We start from the raw sequence: 25,171 nt of genomic DNA on the forward strand, positions 1-25,171 counted from the left end.
CAACAAGTTGAGAGTTTGAGAGCATATCATTATATGATCATAGAGGCTAGGGTGCTGAGTTTGAGGCCCCTTCTGCAAAGCCTAGTGAGGACACAGTGTTGGCTGCTTTATTCGCCATTTATGAGATTCCACCACCTCCCCCTCAAAAGTATGCCAAGAGGCGCAGGGGTCGAGAGGTGGATGAGGCTAGGGTAAGGAAGAAGGAGACCCGTGAGATAGAGGCAGCGAAGAGAGCCTCGATTGCCTATGTTGAGACAGCGGGAGGCACGACTGATAGTGATGTTGCTGATGAGGACACTACTGAGGGTGTCCAGACTACAGAGGTAGTGGATCCCAGGGAACCGGACCCACCAGCTTGCTGATTGCCGGCGCTTTGCGCCACAGCTTGGCTTCACCTACCAATCTCCTATCTAAGTTTTTTTTGTATTGGGGACAATTGCATATCTTTTTGTTTGGGGTGGGGTAAAAGGAAAGTGAGTGCTAGGGTGAAGTCGTAGTAGCCTAATTCACGATCCACTTTTGGGGTTTCTTGCCTGTGTTCTTTTTTCCCCAAATGACAGATGACTTTTATTGTTGAACCGGCATGTTATATCATGTGTACATAGTATAACTCTGAAGCATGATGGCTAAAACAAATATGATATCCCGATATGAAAATGATGCATGAATAGGCATAGTAATTGATGATTGTGTGTCTCTAAACATGACATAGAGAGACACTACTGCATGACCATGAGTCTAAGACTCAAATTAGGTGTCTCATAATCTGGGAATGTAATGAATGTCATGTGAGTGTGAGGAAAATTCAAAGGATCCACCATTGAGACTAAGCTAGAACTTACCTGGTTAGTCTTGCTAAAAGTAAGCCAAAATAAACAATTAGGAAAGGATCATAGGACTTTCTTCGAAATAGTCAATCTTGATCCCCCCCACCCCCTCCAAAAAAAAAAACCAAATGAAGTTAATCCCGTATTGATCCAAATGATTTTAGCCTAAAATAGATCATTCTTTTTCACCCCAACTGATCTTCTCTTGTAACAATGTGTTGGCCCTGGTCCCTTAGCGGAATGCAGAAAACGACCTTGTCGTGGCCCTGACCCAACCGTGGGTATTGTGAACCTTGACTCATGGCAAAGTGATGAGTTGAGGGTGGCTTTTATAAGGAATACTCCGGAAAAGTGGGGTTGAAATAATGAAGAGAAAGAAAGAACAAAACAGAAGTGACCAAAAAAAGTCACTTACATATAAGGATAAGAAAGGGAAAAAAACAAGATAAAAAGAAAATTGAGAAATTGGGTGAAATAAACTGATAAAAATCTGGTACGTTTAGCCGTTATGTCAAGAAGGGCCGGAAGTCACTAAAGTTTACCTAAATATACCCTACTTGACCCTGAGCCTATGTTACAAGCTAAGAATGTCCTATCGATATCCTAAGAGTTGTAAGGTCAACTTAAAGCAGCGAAAATAAGGGCTAGATTATGGCAATATGTATGAATGAGTAGTGAATTTGTTCTGAGAGTGAGGGTTGAAAAGTAATCCTTATACTCAAACTGATATCATTGTGTGAAAAATGAGGATATTATTTTGAAGTAAGGACACTAGTTGCAATACCGGAATTATTAGCTACTCGGTGAGAAATTGAAAATGATAGGTGTTAGTGCGTGGTGAGTCTATGTCATGGTCAGGGTCCACATAATTCAAGCCTTATAGTGATAACATGCATAAACATGATGAGAATGATCGGGATTGATAGCCAAATGATTGCGAAAGCTAAAATATGGATACTCTTGTACAAAGATTTTGTAGTGAGTCATAGTGCGTCGCTTGAGGACAAACAACAAATTTTAGTTGAGGGTGTTGATGTACCGTGGTTTCACGATACTTTTAATGCTTTTTACATAAGTTTAGTGTGTGTCCAAAAGCCTTTTTGTATTGATTTTTATGTAACTTTCTCCTTATTTGCAGGAAATCTGTCAAAAGATTAACGCGGAAGCTTTTGAGATAGAAATGAAGAAGAGACCACCTACGGAGCTTATGACAGTCCGTCGAGTCGTTGACGGTCAATAGATGGCATCGTAGTGAGGAGAGGAGCTGCTGAAGGAAGATGGGGAAGTCTGACCTACTGTGGGATTACGGAAGTCCATGACGGACCGTCATAGCTGCGACGGTCCTTCCTGCTGGTTCGTCGTAATGATCTGATAGTAGTCCCAGTACCCAAATTCCAAGAAGTTAAAGTAGTATATAAGGGAAACCCTTGACGGACCTTGGTTGTTGGAATGATCCATCATACCTTTTCGTTGAGGGTAATGAAGAAAGCACCAGAAGAATTTGTGTAGTATGGGACGACGGAGGCCATGACGGCACATCGTGACTACTACGGTCCGTCACGAGGTACGTCGACTCAGACGCATTTGGACAAATATTATGTAATTAGAATCCTTCTTTTATTAGGTTTTTGTTTTTATTATAAATAGTTCGAAAGACCTCGTTTTTGGGGTTAGACTTGTTCAAGTAGCGAAGAATTAATTTCACTAATTGATACACTTTTTCTGGAATTGATTGTTGTGTTTCTGTTGATTAATCAAGTGAATTCTGGATTTTATTCTTTCTCATTAAAGTAAGTTCATGAAATCTTATATTAAACATATGAATAGTGTGATTATGACCATGGGTAACTAAACTCCATAACTAGTATTGTGGGAACCATGGGTGAATAATGAGGTAAAATCTTACTAAAATAGCAATTCTAGAATACTCTCTTGCATATATTGATAATTATTTCGTTTAGAAGTCTTTTTAACGGATGGCCAACGTTAAAACTCGCCTTAATGCAACATGCTGTACCAAGGAGGAAGATAATAGGAAAAGAATTATCAACATAGATTTAGTGTACACTATGTAATAGGCTAGTGTCGGTTGGTACGAGGTAATAACTTAGTCAAATATCAAATACAATGCTTAATATGAGGTAAAGGTAAGGGTTAGTATAGCAACACACGAAGCCGGACCAAGGTGTGGAGTGAAATTTTCTAGATGCCGGACAAAGGATTTAGAGATACATAACTTGTCACTTTACATGCAAGATACTATGAAATAATTGTTATAGTCAGAATTATCAAGTTAGGAACCTGTGGGGAACAGTTGAGCCCTAGTAACTTTAGTTAATTGATTAAGCTCCGAGATTTGAATTTGTTAGTTTTTTTTAATTTAGTTAATTATTTTCATTAATTTAGAAATAAAACCCCCCTTTTTTGTATTTTTTCTAGGGAAATAATTGACTAAATAATAGTAACAATAGAATAAAGTCAAGTCTGAACTATTTTCCTCGTGGGATCGATCCCAACCTCATTAGTTGGGTTCTTTACTTGATAAGACCACTTTAATTCTTATTTGAGAAGTAATTTTGAGCTTATCAGTTGCTCCCAACTATCAATGTAATCATGTTACAGGTCGATTGTAAGACCAAAAAAATGACCAAGGTTAACTAGATCCTAACATGTTGGTATTGATGGTCTATGGTCTTAAATATATCTAATATATGGTATAGAGGAATTAGCTAAACTATTGGGTATGTTGGATGTCGAACGTCAAGGGACGATCAAGATGTTCAACGACTAAGTCACTTAAATGCCTCATATGTGGTTTTGATGTGTTATTTTGTGATTCATCAGGTTCTAAGGTCTATAAATGAGTTATTATAGCATGTATAGGCAGTTTGTCAAGTTTCTTGTAGTTTGGAGGTCAAATGTCCAAGAACGTCCATGACATTTGAATGATATGTTTTGAAGTGATCTTGTGTGTCTAGGATCGTTCGTCGAGTTTTAAGTGTTCAAATATGGGTTGGAAACGTCTGGGAAAATATCCCCAAGGACCATCCAAGGGTCCTTGATGAATTACAAAACTTGGTGTCAACGCTAACTAAGGTAGACCCCAAACGACGGAGCAGTTGACGGATCATGGGCATATCAACGCGCCGTCCATGGTTGTTGTCAGCAGATACTTTGCCTGGGGGAAGCAAGGGAGCCGTTACAAATCTCTGGACCCACCAACGAAAGCGAGCACGGCCTGTCAGTCGGCTAAGGCCCTAACAATTGGATCGTCAGTGAAGGTTGTCTCTCTGCGCAGGCTTACTTTAGAATTCACCCCACTTCAAAATGGATGTATTGGAGGTTTTGTAAGAGTATATTGGGTATTTTTAACATGTATATCAGTGTTTAACACTTCGAATATTCCATTCTTCTAAATCAAAACCCCAAAACCCCTTAATTCTCTCAAAGTCTACATTGAAGTCCAATTCAAGGAACAACTTGGAGGTGACGTTTTGAATGGAAATTCTTCAACAAAGTGAAGAATTAGATTCATCAAGGTATGTGTTTTTATCCTTGAAAATAGTTTCATCAAGGAGCCCAATTCTCAAAATGTTTTGTAAAGTTGAATTATCCGATTTCATGATTCTACCATGGGTTCTTGTATAAATGATTTCCAAACATTGAATTCTGATCTAATTTCTATTCTATTGATGATTTCAATCTAAATTACCTATGAACCCATGAATTGGATGAACCATAAATTTTGACTAAGTTTTGGGTTACATGATATCTATCTAATGTTGATAAAATCTGATGTAGTTTCTTTTGGGCTTTCTAATGATGTAATAATTGTAGTAAATAGATATCTAGGTTGTGTTACATTGATTAATTCACATTGAATTAGACAAGTTCATTTATTATAGTAGTTTTTATGTTGAATTGTTGGTTACGGCCTTAGGTAAGTGTCTTGTATTATCGAATTGAGTAAGTTGACATTGAATTGAAGTGTTAAGGATGTTTTGCAGGTATGCTGCCGTATTTCACTTATTTTAATGTTGTTTATACTTGAATTCCATTGTGATTGGTATGGTTCACTCATGGTGGCGGTGTTATGTGCTTTACTTGCAATTAATGCGGCCTTCTCGGCGTTACTTTATGCAATATGATGAACTTGGCCTTGTTGAAAACTACTTGAAATAATATGACTATTTGTGTAGTTTTATTATTTGAAGCATGGTAATATCTATCGACATGTGAAGTCATATATGTATTATTCTATTCATGTTCTCTTATGTGATCATGTTAGACTATGACTTTGACATTATGAGTATAGTGTTAGGGTTCAGTCTTGGTTATTCTTACATGGCTAGACGAGTCTATGTTGATTACATTGATGAAGTTATGATAGTATATAACATGACAGAAAGATGTTAGGGTTATTCCTAGGTTCTTAGAGAATGACTTGCATTATGAGTTAAAAGTGAAGTATGTGATGTCTTGTCTTGGTATACTTGTATCTCTTGCTTGATGTATATACGATAATGAATATGTGATGCCTTGATTTAGAGTGTTAGAACTCTTAGTCGTGAATGTATTAATGACATGTGATCTTGTATGAACTTAGGAGAGTCTTTTATGTGAAAACCTTGACCTAAGGGTAAGGTTAAGATTGTTGAAATTGTAAGACGTAATTGTATCCTTTTAACTAAAGGAATGACGGACTTAATATTATTTTTCTGGAACGGCATCATATTAATCCTTAGGAAAGTCATCATGAGATTCTTGTTGCCATTATGAGGTAGCCCTAGTGTACCTTTTTTGGTAGGGTAAATGTGATTGGGTTATTAACTTGTTATGGAACCTTTTTATGTGAACCTAATGTATGAATTACTCTATGAGAAAGAAAGCTAGAACCGAGTGAGTATATTAAGGGAAGTAAAACTACTTAAACTATGAGACTAGAATACAAATAAACCCTTCATATTGCTTAATCATGTGCCTTCATGGGATGTGTCCAAGTTCTACCATTGGCAAGTAGAACAACCTCATCGGAGAAGGATAGAACTCCGAATTCCATATGTTCCTATCATGGTCTGTATCAGTTATTTCCTATTCTCATCATGTGGGATTCCTATTAGCATTGGAAATGTTTATGTTATTTAGGTGGTTGAATGGGATGCTATTTAGACATTGCACAATAGGTTTTGAAGGTGTTATGTGGAGTTTCTAGGTATTGTCAAAGACTATTAGTTGAATGCCCTTTATGTGATGTATGAGTCTTAATGAACTAATGACTTATGTTAAGAAGTATATAAATCAATGAGTACCTAATCTACAGTGACTTAAGCATTCCTTAGCTAATGTTTGAAGAGGAGGGCATCAAGGATGATCTCTTCATGTCTTATCTTTGGAGGTCTTGAGGATGACTCTAGTTAGGGAAGTTGGTTTGTTTTGGTGGACATGATGTAATCCTTAGTTAGTTTAGGTGATCTCGAAGAGGTCACTATGGACGTTATCTTCTTGATTTACTTATGTAGGTCTTTTGATAGCCTTTGGAAAGAAAATGTCATATTACCTATATGTTGATATGTTTGATGTCTTGAAGTGTGTATGTGACTTATTATGAGTGTTCTTTAGGGTCAGTTATGTATGCTAAGAGAGGTTTCATGGGAGGTCTCTCTTTGTGTTGCTTAAGTCAGTCTTAGGATAACTTATAGTGAGGAAACTACATGCTAAGGAGACTTAAAATGAAAGGTAAAGTACTTCACTGTAACTGTAAATTTATTCACTGTACAGTGAATTGCACTCCCTGAAATGTGTCTCCTTAAATTGTGATTTTTTGTTGTATGTTATCTTATGTGTTTCTAAGTTGATAAATGTTGTTTTTATTAATAAAATATGATTTTTATATGAAAAAATTCATATTTCTATAAATGTCCATTTTCATGATTTTTATGCATAATGCGATACTTAGTACATATAGTTGTACTAACTCTTTGCTTTTATCTATCTATATAGTTCTTGGTAGGTGAGGAGCTTTAAGATGTGAAGACTTGGACTTAGAAGATCGTTCAAGATAAGTTGAAGTATGTTCTCACTTGACTCGAGGGCATATATTTCTTTTATGTTATTCAATCAAAGTATTGTAATAGACTAAGTATTTCTATATTCGTATTTTGATGTATGGGTCGTGTCCCAAGTATTCTTGTGTCCTAAGATAATGAGATTGAGACTTAGTATCTCCTATTTTTTTTAATTGAAAGAGATTTTGAAGACTATATTATATTTTGTGAAAAGTTTTAATTCCACACTTGTTTTCACTATGTTTATGCAATGAATGATACGAAAGGTCTTACATAAGATCCCTGAGAGGTCGAGTACGCCGGTTACAATCCGAGATTTTACCCTATATTCTAGGGTGTTGTCTTACGATATGACAAGATTGTTATTAGAGCTTAGGATTGTCAAAGTAGTCATAGGAATGGAAAAGTCTCATCAAGTAACATCTAGTATAACCATCGCTGTGACTCGCGACACATCTATGGGTGAGAGGCTATAGGACGATAGAGTTTTCCTTCTTTTCTACTCCTATGTCATGCACTAGAGTAAATGTTATGACTATCTTTCTTATTCTGTTTCCTTGTGATTCTAGGAGATGAATACTAGAAGGATGGCCGCTAGAAGGTTTGAAGAGGAGAGTGTGAATGAGGAGATTCGTCTTAAAGTAAAGCAAGTTGAGCAATTTCCTCAAGATGGGCAACGAGTCCATGGTCCCCAATTGCCTCCCCAAGGTGATCCTATTTCTAATGTGGATTGAGGTTTTGAGGTTCCGTAGATGTATAATAGGGATACTAGAGAGTCTTTGATTGCTATAGCATGAGCTGTAACTATACAAGCTAATTTGAGTATGACGCCTAGGGTTGTGGAGAGCACTCTGACATCTCGGTTGAGAGATTTTCTGAGGATGAATTCTTCTATGTTTTGTGGCTCTAGGGTAAATGAAGATCCTCAAGAGTTTCTTGATGGTGTGTACATGGTTTTGAGTTCTATGGGGATTACATCTAGGGAGAAGGCGGAGTTGTCTTCATAACAATTGAGGGATGCTTCTTAAATTTGGTACACTCAACGGAAGGATAATAGGCCGAAAGAATCGAGTCCTATTGAATGGGAAGAATTAAAGGAAGCTTTTCTTGGTAATTTCTTTCCCGAGAGAAGAGAGAAGTTAAGGTGGATGATTGTATTAATCCCAAACAATAAAATATGAGTGTTGAGGAATACTCTTTCACATTCTTAACATTGTCTAGGTATGCCCCTTCTCTTGGGTCCAATCAAACAGATGAAATGAGTCGTTTTATGACGTGGGTAGCCGACTTAATGGTGGAAGAATGTCGTACCACTTTGTTGCATGATGATATGACCCTATCTAGACTCATTGTGTATGCACAATCAATTGAAGAGTCTAAACATAGGAGGATGGATAGAAGTTTGAAAAGGAGTGGTGCTAATGATCAAGAGCAACAAGGTTTAAGGAGAAGGTTCAATCTCAAGGAGAATGTAGGAGTGCTAATTTCAAGGTTGAGAAAGGCGGTGGTTCAAAGGATGGCAAGCCTACTTGTGCAAATTGTGTCAAGAAACATTATGGTGAGTGTCTTTTGGGTACCGGGAGTTGCTTTGGTTGTGGTAAGGAAGGGAACAAAGTGAGAGATTGTCCTATTATTGCTACTAGAGGTAGAAAGGGTAACCAAGATACTACTAGTGTTCAAAAGGTATATGCTCTAACAAAGAGGCATGCACTCCATTCTACAGTGGATAAGCAGGATAAAAATGAGACTGATGATGATGTTGGTAAGTTCTCTTTCTTTTGTTTTGATATGAGTTCCTTCTAAGTGGGGGAATATCGTTTGTAGATGGGATAGAAGTCCTAGAAAATGTTGCCTGTGCATGGTGTTTAGGAGTTTTGTTGAAATTGTATTTTATTAACTTCATGCATTGAGTATTTTTGAAGTTATGATTATGTTTTAAAATGTTTTATCTGATGTTATCCTGCATATTAGCCTGTTTATATCATGAATTGCCTTAAAATATGGATTTTTTAACATTGCATAAAATCACTGTAGCATTGAAACAGTTCACTGTAATATTTTGTAAAAAATGACTATTTAATTTTTGGTATAAAATTGTTTTAATGTGGTTAAAACTATATAAATAAGTATAATATCGAAATAAAATGAGTTCTTACTATTTGGAATGAAGCATTTGAGTTTTGTACCATAATGAGTTATAGAATTATTTTCGTGTTTCTTGTTGTGTTGTGTATCTCTTTGCTATGTGAAGCTGATAGTGGCAAGTTTCATTTGAGGATGAATGTTGTCCAAGTGGGGGAGATTGTTAGACCCTGAAAATGACCTAGGTTAACTAGAACCTAAAATGTTGGTCATGATTGAATAAGGTCTTAAATATGTATAATATATGGTATAGAGGCAGTAGCATAAGTATTAGGGGTGTTGGAATTCAAACGTCAAGGGACAATAAAGACGTTCGACAACAATGTCACCTAAATGCCTCATATGTGGTATTATGTGATATTTTGTGATTGATGAGGTTTTAAGGTCTATAAATGAGTTATTATATCATTTATTGGTAGTGTTTAAAGTTTCGTGTAGATTAAAGGTCAAACGTCCAAGAACGTCGGTGATGTTCGATAGATATACCTTGAAGTGACCTTGTGTGTCTAGGCACGTTTCGTCAAGTTTTATGTGTTAAATTTTAATAAAATTTATGTGGGAGGTGTTTAACTCATAGAATATCGTATTTGGGATTGAAACATCTTGGAAAATAATTCCCAAGGATCATCCAAAGGTCCTTGAAGAAGGACCAAACTATGTGCCAAAGCTGTCCAACATAGGACTCAAACGACGGAGCAGTCGACGACTTGTGAGCCTCTAGACGACTCGTCGATGGGTTTCGTCTGCAGGTACTTATCCTGGGGGAAGGAATATATCCATGACAAGTCTCAGGACCCACCGACGGTTGCCCCGTAAATGGGGTCGTCAGTGAAGGTTTTCTCTGCGCGCAGGTCTGCTGCCATGTCAAGGGTTGAATTGTAAATTCACCCCACTTATAAATGGATGTACTGAAGGTTCAATGTTATATTGGGTATTTTTAAAAAGTATATAAGTGTTTAATAGTTAGGATATTTCATTCTATAAAATCAAAACCCTCAAATCCCTTAGAATTATATCGTAGTCTCCATTGAAGTCGAAATAAAAGAACAGCTCGGGGGTGACTTTTAGAGTGGAAATTCTTCATCAAATTGAAGAAATAGATTCATAAAGGTATGTATTTTGTTTCTTGAAACTTGTTTCATCTAGGATCCCAATTCTCAAGATGTTTTCTAAAGTTGAGGTGTCCAATTTCATGATTCTACCATGGGTTCTTGCAAAAATGATTTCTAAACATTGAATTCTGATCTAATTGATATTGTATTGATGATTTCAATATAATATTAGCTATGAACCCATGAATTGGATGAACCCTAGATTATGACTATGTTTTGGGTTACTTAATATTGATCTAATGTTGATGAATTCTCATGTAGTTTCTTATGGTCTTTCTAATGATGTAATAGTTGTAGTAAATAGATATATAGGTTGTGTTACATTGATGAATTCATATTAAATTAACCTATTTTATTGATCATTGTAGTTTTTATGTTGAATTGTTGGTTATGGTCTTAGGTAAAGGTCTTGTGTTATCGAATTGAGTAAGTTGACTTTGAATTTAAGTGTTGAGGATGATGTGGGGGTATGCTTCCCTATTTCACTTATTTTGATATTGTTTATACTTGAATTGTATTGTGATTTGTATGGTCTACTTATGGTTGCGGTGTTATGTGCTTTACATATAATTTATGTGGCCTTGTCGGCCTTACGTTATGCAATATGATGATCTTGGCCTTGTTGAAAACTACTTGAAGTAATATTACTATTGGTGTAGTTTAACTATGTGAAGCCTGACAATATCTATCTACATGTGCAGTCATATATTTATTCTTCTATTCATGTTGTCTTAGGTGATCATGCTAGACTATGGCTTTAACATTATGAATATAGTGTTAGGGTTGAGTCTTGGTTATTCTTACTTGTCTATATGAGTCTATGTTGATTACATTGATGATGTTATGATAGTATATAAGATGACTTAAAGATGTTAGGGTTATTTCTAGGTGCTTCTAGAATGACTTGCATTATGAGTTAAAAGTGAAGTATGTGATGTCTTATCTTGGTTGACTTGTATCTCTTGCTTGATGTATATATGATTGTGAATATGTGATGACTTTATTTAGGGTGTTATAACACTTAATCTTGAATGTATGAATGACATGTGATCCTAAATGAACTTATGAGAGTCTTTTATGTGAAAACCTTGACTTAAGGGTAAGGGTAAGATTGTTGAAGTTTTAAGTCGTATTGTATCCTTCAAAGTAAAGGAATGATTGAATTAAGGCTAGTTGACAGGAACGACATCATATGAATCCTTAGGAAAGTCATCACTAGCCTCTTTTCGCCACTGTGAGGTAGCCCTATGGACCTTTCTTTTGTTAGGTAAATGTGATTTGGTTATTAACATGTTATGGAACCCTTTTATGTGAACCTAATGTATGAATAACTCTATGAGAAAGAAGGCTAGCACCGAGTGAGCATGGTAAAGGAAGTAGTTCTAGTTAAAGTATGAGACTAGAATAAAAAGAAGCCCTTCATATTCCTTAACCATGTTCTTACATGGGATGTGTCCAAGTTCTACCATTGACAAGTAAAACCACCTCATTGGAGTAGGATAGAATTCCGAATTCCATTTCTTGCTATCATGGTCTATGTAGGTTATTGCCTATTCTCATCATGTGAATACATATTAGCATTGAAGAAGTCTTATGAGGGTTAGGTGGTGGTATGGGACACTTTCTACACATTGCACAATAGGATTTGCAGGTGTTATGTGGAGTTCCTAGGCCTTGTCCGGACCATTAGTTGAATGTCCTTTATGTGATTTGTGAATCTTAATGAACCAATGAACTAATGATTTATGTTAATAAGTATATAAATAAATAAGTACCTAATCTAAAGTGACTTAAGTAATCCTTAGCGAAAGTGTGAAGAGGGCATAAAAGATGATCTCTTCATGTCTTTACTTTGGAAGTCTTGAGGATGACTCTAGTCAGGGAAGTTGGTTGGTTTTGGTGGGCATGATCTAGGCCTTAGGTAGTCTTAACGACAATTTAGGTAATCTCGAAGAGGTCACTATGGACGTTATCTTATTGATTTACTTAAGTAGGTCTTTTGAAACCATTTGGAAGTAGAATGTCATATTACCTATATGTTCATATGTTTGATGTCATTAAGTGTGTATATGACTTATTATTAGTGTTCTTGAGGGTCATTTAGGTATGCATAGGGAGGTTGTATGGGTTTTCTCTCTTTGTGTTGCTTAAGTGAGTCTTAGGATAGCTTCTTGTTAGGAAACTACATGCTAGAGTGACTTAAAATGAAAGGTAAAGTACTTCAGTGTAAAAGTGAATGTACAGTGAATTGGACTTACTGGAAAGTGTCTCCTTAAATTGTTATTTTTGGTTGTATGTTATCATATGTGTTTCTATGTTGATAAATGTTGTTCTTCTGATTAAAATATTATGTTTAAATGAAAACATGCTTATTTCTAATAAATGTCTGTTTTCATGGTTTTTATGCATAATGCCATACTTAGTACATGTGGTTGTACTAACTCCATGCTTTTATCTATATATATAGTTCTTGGTAGGTGAGGAGCTTTAAGAAGTTAAGACTTGGACTTACAATATAGTTCAAGAGATGTTGAAGTATGTCCTCAGTTGACTCGAGGGCATATCTGTTTTTTTTGTTTTTCATTCAAAGTATTATAATAGACTAAGTATTTCTATATTCGTATTTTTACGTATGGGCCATTCCAAAGTATTCTTGTGTCTTATGATGATGAGATTTTGACTTAGTATTTCCTATTAATTTCATTTGAAAGAGATTTCGATAACAATATTATGTTTTATGAAAAGTTTTAATTCTACACTACTTTTCAGTATGTTTATGCGATAAATGATATGAAAGGGCTTCTATAAAACCTCCGAGAGGTCGAGTACGCCAGTTACAATCCAAAATTGTACCCTAACTTCTAAGGTGTGATATTGAGATATGACATCGATGTAATAGTCGAATGTATTCCCTTTCAGCGAACGAAAAAATTGTTTTTACAAAAAGGTAACCATGTGTTCCAGCATTGCTACAACTTTGAACAAAGTGGGCGACATGCTCCATTGGGTTCCCCATTCCATTAAATTGTTGCAGATTTGGTGGTTGATAGTTGTTTGGCGTTAATAGACAATCAATTAGTCTAGTATATGGCTTGAAGTAAAAAAAGGAAGTTTGTGACGTTCCGCCATATTTAGCCCTGATAGTGTTTGTTATCATGTCTTGCAACTATATGACTTATTATTAGTGTTCTTGAGGGTCATTTAGGTATGCATAGGGAGGTTGTATGGGTTGTCTCTCTTTGTGTTGCTTAAGTGAGTCTTAGGATAGCGTCTAGTGAGGAAACTACATGCTAGAGTGACTTAAAATGAAAGGTAAAGTACTTCAGTGTAAAAGTGAATGTACAGTGAATTGGACTTACTGGAAAGTGTCTCCTTAAATTGTTATTTTTGGTTGTATGTTATCTTATGTGTTTCTATGTTGATAAATGTTGTTCTTCTATTTAAAATATTATTTTTAAATGAAAACATGCTTATTTCTAATAAATGTCTGTTTTCATGGTTTTTCTGCATAATGCCATACTTAGTACATGTGGTTGTCCTAACTCCATGCTTTTATCTATATATATAGTTCTTGGTAGGTGAGGAGCTTTAAGAAGTTAAGACTTGGACTTACAAGATAGTTCAAGAGATGTTGAAGTATGTCCTCACTTGACTCGAGGGCATATATGTTTTTTATGTTTTTCATTCAAAGTATTATAATAGGCTAAGTATTTATATATTCGTATTTTTACGTATGGGCCATTCCCAAGTATTCTTGGGTCTTATGATTACTAGATTTTGACTTAGTATTTCCTATTAATTTCATTTGAAAGAGATTTCGATAAATATATTATGTTTTATGAAAAGTTTTAATTCTACACTACTTTTCAGTATGTTTATGCGATAAATGATATGAAAGGGCTCGTATAAAACCTCCGAGAGGTCGAGTACGCCAGTTACAATCCAAAATTGTACCCTAACTTCTAAGGTGTGATCTTGAGATATGACATCGATGTACAAGTCGAATGTATTCCCTTTCAGCAAACGAAAAAATTGTTTTTACAAAAAGGTAACCATGTGTTCCAGCATTGCTACAACTTTGAACAAAGTGGGCGACATGCTCCATTGGGTTCCCCATTCCATTAAATTGTTGCAGATTTTGTGGTTGATAGTTGTTTGGCGTTAATAGACAATCGATTCGTCTAGTATATGGCTTGAAGTAAAACAAGGAAGTTTGTGACGTTCCGCCATATTTAGCCCTGATAGTGTTTGTTATCATGTCTTGCAACTGTTGGATAGATAATGCAGCAACTGAAGCAGATTGTTTCTTATTTTGAAATTCTGACTTTTGCTAGAGATTCCTCAACGTCCTTGTTTCGTTGATCAAAAGTAGATGAACATGTGGGAACTTCACTTGACTCTGCAGGTTTAAAGGTCTTAAACATGTTAATAGTTGAGCAATATGTTATTTTATTTGAAAGAGATTTCGATAACTATATTATGTTTTATGAAGAGTTTTAATTTTGCACTACTTTTCAGTATGTTTATGCGATGAATGATATGAAAGGGCTTGTATAAGACCTCCGAGAGGTTGAGTATGCCAGTTACAATCCAAGATTGTACCCTAACTTCTAAGGTGTGATCTTCAGATATGACATCGATGTACTAGTAGAATGTATTCCCTTTCAGCGAACGAAAAAAATTGTTTTTACAAAAAGGTAACCATGTGTTCCAGAATTGCTACAACTTTGAAAAAAGTGGGCGACATGCTCCATGGAATTCCCCTTTCCATTAAATTGTTGCAGATTTGGTGGTTGATAGTTCGTTGGCGTTAATAGACAATCAATTTGTCTAGTATATGGCTTGAAGTAAAACAAGGAAGTTTGTGACGTTCCGCCATATTTAGCCATGATAGTGTTTGTTATCATGTCTTGCAACTGTTGGATAGATAATGCAGCAACTGAAGCAGATTGTTTCTTATTTTGAAATTCAGACTTTTGCTAGAAATTCCTCAACGTCCTTGTTTCATTGATCAAAAGTAGATGGACATGTGGGAACTTCACTTGACTCACCAGGTGTAAAGGTCTCAAACATGTTCATAGTTGAGCAATATGAATTTTTTTTCCATCAAACGGATTTCTTCAAGGCCTCAATGGTTTACTCCATCGTCGCAAACTTCTTGTACATGTCAGTTGAGTCAGCCATAAAAGCATTGACATTCATTGAAGTTAAAGAATCAATTGAATCTTCTTAATCACCAAAGTTTTAGCCAATCTGAGAAGATTCTCTGAAGAATACAGACGAAAGATTGGCCCTACGTGTTGTACTTATGACCATCGTATGAAAGTTGTTTATTTTCATCACCTCGAAAGAAGTGAAGTATTCAGATCCATCTAGAGTACTGTTTTTGAACTTATGCCGAGTAATCGGGCCGACATGACTGAGACCAGCAGACACAATATAAGTAGAGTCCTCGGTTTAATAATCACAACTTATTCTGAATGTCATTGCAATATTAGACTTGGTAGATTCTTATTTGCAATAGAAAGAGATGAAGAGCATAGTATGACCCACTGGGCGTGCCGAATTTTTTGGCAAACAATTTTCATATGCTCTTAAAATCGGCTGCAGGCAAAATAAATAAATAAAAATATAATTTTATTAATGAATCGTTGTGAGTGCAATTCCATTGTTCTCTTGATTCTCTTTATTAAGTTTCTCCACGATTTGAGGGCCTTTAGTAGCGTTTTTCCTGAATTGTTGGATGATGTATATCTCCTTTAGATGTTTTCAATCTCTGGGACGTCAGAAAATACTTTGTCGTTGATGTTGTAGTTTTCTCCAATTTGGTGAATGATTGTTAAAGAGTTATCTGGATCTCCCTTTAATGTTATGTCTATCTTTTATTTATAGTTGTATGGAGTGGAAAAGGTTACTTGTGATTGGGCAAGTGATGTCATTTTGACACTTGATGCATTGTGATTTGTTCTTGCATTTGACATGGATTACCACCTCCTTTGGACAAGTGGCTTTACATTGTCGATCTTGGATGCCTAGTAATTGTGATATGTGACATGGGTTTGGGCTTCAAGGTGCAATGGACCCTAGATTTGAATTAAATAAGATGAACTTATTTATTTGTAATGCCCAAATGAACATGGATTTGATTAAAATTTTCATGAATTTTATCCAATACAATTTATGTGTCTACACTATCAACATGTTGACTTGGCATTAACTTGGGTAGGTTGTTCTTGTGTTGAATTTTCTTCTATCATAAGAAGTATATGAATGTTACCTTATATGTGTCCTTGGATTGTGCATAAGGCTTCTCAAATTTACTAGGCATGCTTTTATCAAATGTCCTTTTTTAGCATGATTTCTGTGTTGTGTGTGCACATGTTTCCGTACTTAGTAGAAGTGATGTGCTAACCACCATATCCCTTTTCCCCAACATTTTAGGTTCTGCTTGTTGAAGGGTTCGTGACCATCTTTAAAGGAAGTCTTGGATATTTTCTCCTAGCGTGCGTATGTCCTCAAGTTTTGAGGACGACGACACCGGGTAAGTGTAGAGGGTGCTCCGCGGATGTTGTAAGTACACCGCGTTCCAACTCAAGAGTGCCCTAACTTCTAGGGTGTCCATGCAGGTCGTGACAATGAATATTCACCTTAGTGACGTTAAGGTGATGCTTGAGTGTGGATAATGACATGGGACACTATTCATGCATTGCACTAAGTCTTACTAGAGGGTTACTTAGGGGTTAATGCATTAAGTGAATGGAAGAAATGTTATGAACATGATTGGTATGCTTTAAATGTAATATATGTGGATTGGTTTCTTCATATGAATAGTGACTATGACCATATGAAATATATGAACTATATTGTGTAATTGTGCCAATGTTTATGAAGATTCTTTAAAAAGGCATGTTGCAGGATTTCTAAGTAAAACGTCCTTTTTAAATACATATTTTTGCGTGGTTGTGATACTTAGTGCATATATTGTTCTAATATCATTCTTCTTCAACATTTTACACAATGTGTAGATGATGGATGACTAGATAATATCTCTTAATGTGAAGGACTTGATACATGTTTTGCAAGCTCAAGGAAGGGATCCTTAAGATACTAGGATTTCCTCTGTCAAGTTTTTATTCAATGTTTATGTAATAGCTTATTTATTTAGTTATGTTGTTAAGGGTTGTGTCCCTATTCTACTCTATTCATGTTGAGTTTAATATGGCAAAAAAGTCTTAGAGTCTAACTATGTGTTATGACCTAGTTTATGTTTATATAAAGTAATGTTTATAGCATATAATGTCCTACGAAAATTTTTTACTTTTTTGCTAAATTTCCTATGACAATGCGATAAATGCTGTCAATGGGCTTGTATAAGACCTCTAAGAGGTCAAGTACGCCATGCTAAATCTAGGCGGTATTCCCCAATCGTGACAAACAAGGTATCAGAGCAAGGTTATATAAGTAACTTTAGGGTGCAGAGTCTTATATTGCCACGTCAAGTATAGTGTTGTTCATCGATAGTTAGTTGAAACTTATGAGCAAGAGATTATAGGATGATGGAGCTTCACATCTTCACTACTCTTGTGTCGTGCATGTGATTCTTCGTTGAAATGTTGACCTTATATGTATGTGATTCTTCATAGTTTCCTTTGTGTTGATTGGAGTATTTGGTGTAGGTTTGATCCTAAGGAGTGAAGGTAGTGTGATTACCTTGTGAGGTTATTATGGAGTACTCTATTGAATCGAAGAACCCTTATGACTAGGTGATTATTACCTTTATGAACCTATTCTAAGAGTGGGCAAAAGGGATGAAAAAGGTTTTTTTTCCATAGGTTGGAAATATGTTCTGCCCTAAGGTTAACTTAGAGAATCATATGTATTCCTTAACATATAAAGTGAAAGAAAGAAATAGATCTTGACATACCTTGACGTTGTTAGTTGTCTTTTAAAATTTTATCTTATATATTATCATTTAAGGAAGTGCTTAGGTTGTATCTAGGTACTGTTGGTTACAAGGTTCCTTCAAAGGTTATGATGTGGGTTGAAATGAACTAGAAGTTACCTTTCCTAGTGTTCAAATAAAATAAAGAGGCCTTTATGGACAAGTTTCCTCTATTGATATCCCTAAGGTTTTACCTAGAGAGTTATGACATCCTTAGTTATTAAGGTTGGTGAGCTAAGGTTCTCTTAAGGTTGAGATGAGTTCCATTGAAATGGTTTCACCCTCTCTGGGGGATGATGGTGTGAGTTGTAACGTTGTAGATATCCCTATATTTTCCTTCTATTCTTACACAAGTTTGAAACCAAAGAGTACCTAGTAGCATGTTCATGATGGGAGTCTTGTATATAAGTATGAGTTGCATGCTCTCCATATGTTTAGTGTGGTTTAATTGACCCTATGTTATGCATGTTATGAAATGTCATTGTTGAATGAAAATGGATTTCTAAACAAATTGCATAATTCTCACATTGTTGAGCATCTTAATATGCTAAATATGCATTAGAATTCATGAGATGATGTAAGTAGCAAGCTTGATATCACTTATAATATGTGATGTTTAGTCTATCAATGAGAAATTTTAATATTATTCAAATGAAAAATGATTATTTCCTTAAGACTGTGTGACTTTTGTTATTCGGGAAGTTTTAATGTAGGCTCACTCTTGAGAAGTGATGGTATGTCTAGATGATGTTCTTAATGTGTGCCTATAATATCCAAAAATATCCCTAATTTGTACTTGTTTATGAAGACTAGTATCATGCAAGAACATGAAATTATGTGTGCGGTGTAGTTTACCATGTTGACTTCATTACGAAGAAAATATGAGCATGCCTTGGATACTAGTGGAGAAGTTCTCTTTAAAATGAATTGAACCTTGTGCATTGCTTATGTATTAGGGTATGATAACATGTAGTATTTTAATGAGAAAGACATTTTTACTTTAACATAACAAAACATGGTAATGTTATATATGACCTAAATGGTATTATGTCTAAATGATAAGGATCTCTGTTAATCTATAATACTCAAAATCTATATGCATTGAGTATACGTTGCTTATTTACCTTTTGAGTTATAATGTTGAGCATGATAATGTCTATTAAAAGGCAATTACATGTTGAGCTCTTATTAAAATTAAACATAAATACCATGTCATGATTTGGAGAATTATGTTCCTTCTTTGAACAAAAGAAATGCCTGTGTAATTGAAGCATTAAGAAGTTAGTGAATGAATGTTTTACTTGGTTGTGTTGCATTTAGTGCAAAATTGTATGAATTTGTCGTTCCTTGTAAATTTGTGTAATTCACTATTATATGATGATATGTTGAATTTTTTGAGCTTCTCTATGGTTTATTGATTCCTTGTAAGTGTTTAAAATGTCTCAAGTGTCATTCAAGGACTAATATTCCAAGGTCGGGGATACAGTAAGGACCCTCAAAATGAATTAAGGTGTCTAGAGCCTCACATGTGCCTAAAAAGGTTAATAATATTTTTATCAAGTGTTTTACAATATGTATGATTGTTTTGGTGTGATTTGAAGGTCAAAAGTTCAAGAACACCAAAGACGTTTTAAAGTTAGTCTTTGACGTGCTAGTGTTTTCTAGTATGCCTTGGCATGTTTTCCGTGTTTTTTGGTGTTCAAATAGATAGGGAATGACCTTAACATGTGTGTTATTGTATTAAAGTATGAAACATATGGTCACGACTCCCCAATGACCACCCAAAGGGATGCTTAAGGAGGACCCAAGGCTAGCTAAGGACTGCCATGGCAATGTGTATTCGATGACCCACAAGTCGACGCCTCAGGGATGAATCAATGTCGTGTTGATTTCGGGAGTTTCTAAACACTTATATGTGTTATAATAGCCCTCAAAATGCAAGACTATGTCCCAAATGACAGTCGTGCAGCACGGCATCGTAGTTCCAACCACGGTCCTTCGACTGCACCATCAATTGGAGGCTTGCAATTCTGTCATGCACGATGGTCACTTTAGAGGTTAATGGGAAAATCACCCCATGTTCTAAAAAGATAATGGAAGGTTATTATTAGCTATTTTAGGTATAGAAGTTTGTTAACAACATTAAAACCCAATTCCCAATTCATTCTACAAATTTCACCCTTCCCTCTCAAAATAAACTCTCTCTAAAAACCTACAATAGAGATTAGCTGAAGAATAGTTTAGAGGTTGGATTATCATGGTTTCTTCATAAGGTTTGTGTGGTCTTCTTATGTAATGAGTCATCTTATCCTTAGTCGTTAGGTAACCATTAATCTACGGAGTTCTTTCAATGGTGTTCAAAAATATTTCATGATAAAAATTGTTATATTTCAATCTAGCCATGGGTTCATTTTCAAATTGATTACAAAATTTTTTACTGATAAAGTGATGATTAGCAACTGTTATAAGGATGGATTTCAATCCAATTTCATGAAGAGACCATGATCCTTCAAAAAGCGCAAATTAGCCTATGTTTTTGTACTGTGATATTGATTCTAATTGATTGCATTGTGATTATATAATGTTGGATTGTCTATTGCTAATGTTTTCTATACGGATTGATGTTGAATTATTTTTAATTGATCAATGATGATCAAATCTTGGAGAATTAGTAAGATTGCCCTATTTCCCCTACTTTGAATAGAATTGGTAGTCGAAATAGCCTTGAACGGTATTGTGTAGTATTGTCAACTTATGGTGGTGGTGTTTACCTTACTGTCACTCTCTATATGTTATGATCATGGCCTTGAAGTCAAATTGATATATTGGGAATGTGTGGTTCACACAATGTGAAGTATTATGCCTAGTTTCCAACACTAGTATCATATTTTATGTATATTAGTGATGTTTTATATATGTGCATGAAGATGTTAGGGTTAGCTGGTCTATACGTTTGAAATTGATAAATTCAATTGATGGATGAACCCCTACATACGTACCCTTACATGAATGTGTGGTCTTAAGCATGATTAGGAATCCTAGATGTAAATGATGAAAATGATCTTGTCTCGTATGATATAATGTGGTGTGTGGTCTATGAATCAATATGTATTGACATCTTAACAGGGTGGTTGTCTCAATGTTATGTTGATATCAATTATGCGATCATGTTAACCAATGTACACACACTCAGATTTTATGCATATCGATGAGTAGGATATATTCACAGTGTCTAATGAAAATATAGTTCTCATATGCACTATTATGTAATACTATGCATTTAATGATTATGTCCATGAAAGTATGAAAATGTATCTTAAATACGATGACTTGATAGGTGAACTAGTATAGGTAAGGGTATGGGACTTTGCCTATACATTGAACATGTGTACCTTGACAGAAAAGTTCCTAGGGTGATTACTCTATGTACATGAATATGAATGGATTTTTAATCTATGAATATGAAAGTGTATTCTATGATGTCAAGTATATGATATATTGAAATATGCATATGTGTAGTGTCTAATGATTGTTAGTGAAAATATTCCTTATATATAAACATATACAAACACATGGATGAATGCATAATTAAGTATGTATGATAACCTAGTGACTAGAGTCCTTTGAAATGTTTATTTAATTATACTCTAAACTACGCTATGCTTGAATATGCTATGTCCATGTGAAACGATATTGTCACATAAGTTACGTTGATGAAAGGACAATTCTCATCCATAACCTATGAGCAAAGCATATGAGGTGTTAAATCCTAAAGACTATTTGTATGATAGCAATATTAATAATGGATTTTTAAAAAGGGAACTTTGATCAGTACGGAGTGAACTTGACGATGAGATTTTTTGACTCCCCTCGGAAGGAGACTCACATATGGATTCTCATGTGGTGTTGACTCCCCTTGTAGGGAGATTCACTTATGGTTTCTCATGAGGTGTTGACTCCCCATAGAGGGAGATTCACCCCATGGTTTCTCATGAGATAAGGAATCCAATGCATATGGGCATGTAAAGTGTCCAATATACATCTCTTAGTTCCTTAACTATGTTTCCCTCATAGGACCTAGCAAGTGCATCCACCTAATATTCTAGTGTGATGTTAATTTTCTACCTTGGGAAATAGAGAACCTCATTTCGGTGTGGGGTTCTATGACACCAGATTCCACGTTTAGCTCACATGATCTTATCGTCGGTTAAGTCTATGGTTTCCCTAAAGTAAAATGGACAGTTGAAGTAAAGTAATGAACTCTAACAAGGTTAACATAAGTAAAGTGGCTTAGGGTAGGTGAGGACATGAGACTTTATCTATGCATTGCACAAGTAGCTCTTGGAGGGAGTTATAGGAATATATATATATATATATATATATATATATATGTCTCCTATGCATCACTCTGGGGCATTGACCTACTTGTATGATATATGCGTAGTATGAGTCCTATGGTGCTTATTTGATGAAGGTCTCACTTTAGATGCATAATGTTGGTCTTATTGACTATATGATAAAGGTCAGATGCATAATGTTGGTCATATTGACTATATTATAAAGATCTTACTTTGTATATGCATGACGTTCGTCTTACATAAAATATGATGAAGGTCTTACACATGCATGTAGTTGGCTATAGCGGTCATGTGGATATATGAAGTAAATGGTATGATTAGGGTCTCTTTGTGAGTTTACTTATCTTTGTTTATCATGTGCGAGATTACAAGGCTTCACATGTACATTTCTCTAGTACGATTAGATTGAGATTATGAGTAAGATTTTATGATGTCTAATATAAATGGAGTTATTATATGTTTTTCTCTACTATTGCCTTATTATGATTTTATTGGCAGTGTTGACTTGTATGTTGTCTTGGAATAAGTTTATATGTGGTTCATGTATTATGTTGAATCATATGTGAAGTATATGTTACATGATATGCTATGTTTATATGAATATATATGTTCAAGTTGATGAAGGTTATAGAATGTTCACCTTGGTGTCCTTAAGGTGATGCTTGAGTGTGGATAGTGGAATGGGACATTATTCATGCATTGCACCAAGTGTTACTACAAGGTTACATAGGGGTTATTGAACTAGGTTAAAAAAAGATATGTTCTGAACATGATTGATGTACTTTAAATTTAATATATGTGGCTTGGTGTGTTAAAATGAATAGTTTCTATCCCGATATGTAATACATAAACTATATTATGTAATTGTGCCAATGTTTATGAAGACTCTTTCAAAATACATGTTGGATTATTTCTAAGTCAAAAGTCCTCTTTAAATGCATGTTTTTTCATGGTTGTGATACTTAGTGCATTCTTTTACTAACCCCATTCTTCTCATGTTTTTACCCAAAGTGTAGGTTTTGGATTACTAGTGGACGTTACTGAAAGTAAATGGCTTGATACATGTTTCCCAAGATCAAGAAAGGGATCCATAATATTCAAGGATTTCCTATGTCAAGTTCTTATTCAAGTTTGTGTAATAACTTAGTTATTATGTTATGCTCTTAAGGGTTGTATCCCTATTATACACTTTAGTGGTGAGTCTAAGATGGAAAAAGAGACTTAGAGTCTAACCATGTATTTACGATCTATTTTATGTATATCTGAAGTGGTGTTTTTAGCACTTGATGTGCTATGAAAAGTTTAAGTTTTCAGCTAACTTTCCTGTAAAAATGCGATGAATGATGTCTATGTGCTTGTACAAGACTTCTGAGATGTCAAGTACGTCATGTTACCTCTAGGGGGTGCTCCACGTTCGTGACACTAGCGATCCAAATGTAATGACCAGGGATGTCTCCCTAGACGTTACCGGCGTGATTGTCCTTGACGAGCACTAAAACTGGCTCCTTAGGATTAGTCATTACATTTTATAGGTTAAATGAGCAAAATTAAAACATTTCATATACATCTGTATAATAAGGTTTACATAGACCTCTCCCATGCTACATATAGAGTTTGCATAGACTCTCACATATGAATCTTACATAGACTTCTCTTTTACTTACATAATTGATATATAAGAAGTAGTCTAATACTTTATCTTATATTGAACCATCTAAACAACTACAAATCTTGGACATAGCCAATACAAAACAAACATGCCAATATAGGCTTTCATCAATATCCAAATGAAAGAGGAATGAATAATGTCTTTAAAACAATACAACTTTAAAGCTAGAATGTGGAAAAAGTTAACATCCCTGAACATGAGGACCTACCAACACTTTGGGAAATGGATCCAAGTCTTCTTCAATCGGCATTCTAACAACTCAATAACCGGAACCTACATAATTGTAGCAATATAAAGGAAATGGGTTAGTAAATCTCCTTGTACTAAGTATGGAAACATATGCACCTATAATGATTGAAAATATGCTTAAAGGGACATTTTTTCAAAATCATACCAAGTTACTTTCAAAAGCCTTATGCACAACCAAGAAAACCTATAAGATAATAATCATATATCCCTTAACACTAGATGTTATACGATAAAAGACCAACATCATCAAATAGAGTCAAGTCAACATGTGGAGCAATATATTAGAACATATAATTAAATCAAATCCAACATCATGTTATAACAACAAAGCATGTAAAAGAGTTCATAACATTTTAACATATGCGAGACCCTTACTCATAAAACATTACAAAGCTTACAAGTGCAATGACCAAGTAAAGCCCCTTAACCTCACACAACCAAGTAAACCAACAAAAGGATCACAAGTAATGTATAACTTCATGTAAGATAACATCATCAGAAGACATCATCATATATAGAAAGATACACCAACAACATGTTCCTAAGTGAAATCAACATCATATAGGATCATCAACATGTAAAGTTAAAATATACATATCATTTACTTTATAAGAACATAAAAGCATCCTTCTAGGATTTCCATCAAGGTCAACTAGTGCAATTTATAGGTAGAGTCCCATACCCTTACCTAGACTAAGTCAAACCCTTAAGTCACCCAAGTTAGAATTCACTTTAATACTTTATTTTACTGTTGGGAACAATTGTCTTAACCGACATAAACCACATGAGCTAAATGTTGAATCCGGT

This window comes from Solanum pennellii, chromosome 12 (genome assembly GCF_001406875.1).
Source record: "Solanum pennellii chromosome 12, SPENNV200".
Lineage (NCBI taxonomy): Eukaryota > Viridiplantae > Streptophyta > Magnoliopsida > Solanales > Solanaceae > Solanum > Solanum pennellii.